This window comes from Myotis brandtii, unplaced genomic scaffold (genome assembly GCF_000412655.1).
Source record: "Myotis brandtii unplaced genomic scaffold, ASM41265v1 scaffold1120, whole genome shotgun sequence".
Taxonomy (NCBI): Eukaryota; Metazoa; Chordata; class Mammalia; order Chiroptera; family Vespertilionidae; genus Myotis; species Myotis brandtii.
Window position 1 is genome coordinate 489,508 of NW_005353839.1, and position 3,911 is coordinate 493,418.

Sequence of the window (3,911 nt, forward strand, 5' to 3'; positions counted from 1 at the left end):
GGTGGGGCAGCAGCGATCGGCCGGCCCACCCAGGCGTCCCGTGTGCGACCCGACCCGGGGCGGTGGGTCGGGACAGCATGGCTCCTCTGCCACCCCAGCTTCCTCATCACAGCTCCCTTGGGGGCCTAAGCCTTTAGTCGGACATCCCCTGAGGGCTCCCTGGCTGCCAGAAGGATGTCTAACTGCAAGCTTCGGCCTGATCCCTAGGGGAGTGGGCCTAAGTCGACAGGTGGACATCCCCCAAGGGGTCCTGGACTGCAAATGGGCGCAGGCCGGGCTGAGGGACCCCCGCGAGTGCGCAAATTTTTGTGCACCGGGCCTCTAGTATATATATAAAATTGATTTCAGAGCGAGGAAGGGAGAGGGGCAACAGAGATAGAAACATCAATGATGAGAATCATTAATTGGCCACCTCCTGCATGCCCCCACACGGAGGATCGACTGCAACCTGGGCATGTGCCCTAACTGGGAATCGAACTGTGACTTTCTGGGTTATAGGTTGATGCTCAACCACTGAGCCACACTGGCTGGGCAATTTTCAGTCATTTTCAACCTTAAACTCATTAAAACATTTTTTAAAGTTTATTTTATAAGGCCTCTTGCTCTCTTCCTATTTCCTGGCTGCTCCTTTTAAATACATTTTGATGGATTTCCTTTTTCTCTGACCACTACTAGTTGGAGTGCCTTAGGATTAGAGAGCTCAGTTTATAATTGTTTCTCTTTTTTTCCACATTAGCTAACTGAGCACTTCCCATCCCATGGCTATCTATACCTTTTACACCTTAATAACTCCCCAAATAATACCACCAATTGTTCCTTCTCCTGGGAGCTTCTGATCTGTATTTCAATTGTTTACTCAGCAGTTTCATTTGTAATCTAATAGGCATCTCCAGCTTAATAGATCTAAAATAGTAACTGGGTATTTCCCCAAAAAACCTGCTCCTGTGCCCTCACCCCCAGGAGTTCTATCTCAGAAAATGGCATTGCTATTTATCCTGTTGCTCGGTCTGATGTATTTTTTTTTATCTTGGACCCCAAATTCAATCTATTAGCAAATCACTTCTGCCACCTTCAAAGTATACCCAGAATCCAACCGCTTCCTACCACTTAAACTGCAACACTAGCCTTGTAGGCCTGCAATACCTTCCTAACTAGTCTTTCAGCTTCTATTTCGCCTTCCTGCAGGCAGTTCTTTAAAAATCAACCAAAGTAAATTTCTTCATTGATAAATCATATCATGTCACTTTTTTATGCAAAACCCTCCATGGTTTCCTAGCACTCCTAGGGTAAAATCCAAAGTCCTTTCCTTGGTTCTATAAGTCCATAATTCATCTGACCCCCGTCTTGTTTCTCTAAACTAATTTCCTACATGCTCTTTTGCTTTCCTTACTGTTCTTTGAATACGCAGCACCTAGAACAGGACCTTACATGTAGTAGGAATTCAATAGTTGTTGGATAGAATAAATGAATGGAATGGTAGGGCATTTGATAGTTACTTGTGTTCTAGCACTCTTATAGATGTTTGGGTTACAAAGATGACAAAGACCCGGCCCTCACAGAGTTTTATTCTAATATATATTTAGATAAAAAATATGTAATTATACGTTAAATGTTACAGGTAAAAACATGTTATGAAAGCCCTGGCCAGTGTGACTCAGTTGGTTGGACGTCATCCCATGCATGGAAAGGTTGCCGGTTCGATTCCTGGTCAGGGCACATGCCTGGGTTGCGGGCTCAATCCCTGGTGGTGGTTGTGCAGGATATTTCTCTTTCCCATCGATGTCTATCTCTCCCTAAAAATCAGTAAGTATATATTTGTAAATGTTATAAATAAAAAATGCAGAGTAAGAGGATACAGGAGGATGGTGGTGTAGGGTACCATTTTCCTTTCTTTTTGTGTGTGTAAAAGGTATCATTTTAGTTGGAATGGTCAAGAGCTGCCTCAGGCAGTATTTGAGTAGAGATTTGTGGAGATTAAGTGGAGAGCTCAAGTCCAGTAAAGATCTGTTGTAGGATTGTAACTTGGTGTAGTCACTATGGAGAACATTTTGGAGATTCTTCAGAAAATTAAAAATAGAGCCACCATATGACCCAGCAATTCCACTTCTGGGTAATTTATCCAAAGAAAACAAAAAGACCAATTTGAAAAGATATATGCACACCTGTGTTCACTGGAGCATTACTCACAATATGGAGGTAACCTAGGTGTTCATTAATAGATGAATGGATGATGTGGTATACAAACAATGGAATATTACTCAGCAATAAAAAAGAATGAAATTTTGCCATTTGCTACAACATGAATGGACCTACAGGGTATTATGCTAAGTGAAATAAGTCAGAGAAAGACAAATACCATATTATTTCACTTATATGTGGAATCTGAAAAACAACAACAAATACCACAAAACAGAAAAAGACTTATAGAGTACAAGTTGATGACTGCCAAAGGGGTAGGAGGTGGGAGTGATGGAGGAAAAGCTTGGTTTTGGCCCAAAAATAAATGAAATGAAACCAGTGTTCTTAATTAGTATACTGTAATTGTATATGTGGAAACCCAAAGGAATCTACAAATAAACTATTAGAATTAGAAAGTTTAGCAAGATTGCTGGATACAAGAACAACATATCAAAGTCATTTGCATTTCTAATATCTGAAGAAAACAATCTTAGATGAACATTTTTAAAAATATATATTCTTATTGATTTCAGAGAGGAAGGGAGAGGGAGAGAGAGAAACATCAATGCTGAGAGAGAATCATTGATTGGCTGCCTCCTGCACGCTCCCTACTGGGGATGGAGCCCGCAACTCAGGCATGTGCCCTTGACTGGAATCCAACCTGGGACCCTTCAGTCTGCAGTGGGAGGCTCTATCCACTGAGCCAAACCGACTAGGGCTAGATGAATATTTTTAAAAAAAGAAAACAAGTGCAAAAGCCCGGGGCTGGAACATGCTTCCGCTGGAGTGACACCAAAGGCCAACAAGGCTAGAGTAGAGGTAGGCAGCGGGGGAGAAGTCAGAGAAATAGGTGCCAGATCCCGTAAGCCTGTGGTACAGGCTACTGTGATCACTTTGATCCTTACTGTGTCATGAGCAGCTTGAAAGTTTTGACCTGACTTACAGCTTAAAAGGACACCCTAGCTGCCCTATGTTTAACTAGGACAGTAGTGGAAGTAGACAAACCTGCTAGGTGTCTATTGCAACAGTCTAAGTGATGACTTATCGTGGAGGGTAGCGGTACGGGAGGCGAGGTCAGATTCTTGCACCCTGGCCTTTTGATCAAAAATCCTCCACCCGGGGAGGCGGGGGCAACCTTGTCAGGGGTCTCCTACATGCTTTCTCTTAGAAGCAGAGTATGCACTCCTGGGCCCATTCTTGGGAACCCTCAATATCCCACCCCACTTCAGAGAAAGAGCTACAAGTCAAGGCTCCGAACCCCTTCTTTAAAAATGGATACACGGAGGCTCTCGGGGTGAAGTGGGCCTCGAAGATATAGAAACCACTTATGGAAATAGTCCTCAAAGGAAATCGGGTTTTTGGAAAAAATCTGGCGAGAGAACTCCTTGTTCCCAGTATTCAGAAACAGGGCAGAAATGGAGGTCGCCCGGAAGGTTGCCTGCAGCCCATTAGAAATACATTTTATTTCCACCCCCACTCAGGGAGGCCGCTAACTCAGATCTGCCTTGCGTGTCCCGAGAGGTATGCGCGACCCTCCAAGAACTGGAAAAAAATCAACTTTGCCTCCTCGGCAATGCGCACGCGCGCCGACGTGTTTTCCGTTGGCCGTAAGCCCCGCCCCTCACGCGTCCTTCGAGGAGGTTGGGGAGCCGAGAGCTCGCGCGACCACTCTCCCCTCCGGCTTCTCCACGGCAGATCGTCGCAAACGGGGCCGGAAAGCGTGGCAGCGCAGG

At 44.7% G+C, this 3,911-nt stretch overlaps 1 protein-coding gene across 1 annotated transcript in view; it reads left to right on the forward strand.

Annotated features, from left to right (window-relative positions):
* Positions 1–1,638: 1,638 nt before the first annotated feature.
* The window catches only part of DCAF8 (DDB1 and CUL4 associated factor 8), a 53,010-nt gene continuing 50,737 nt past the window's right edge, over positions 1,639–3,911 (forward strand). The window contains exon 1 of the mRNA XM_014547454.1: positions 1,639–1,649. The gene's annotated coding sequence lies outside the window, so the exon portion shown is untranslated. The remainder of the gene's footprint in view (positions 1,650–3,911) is intronic.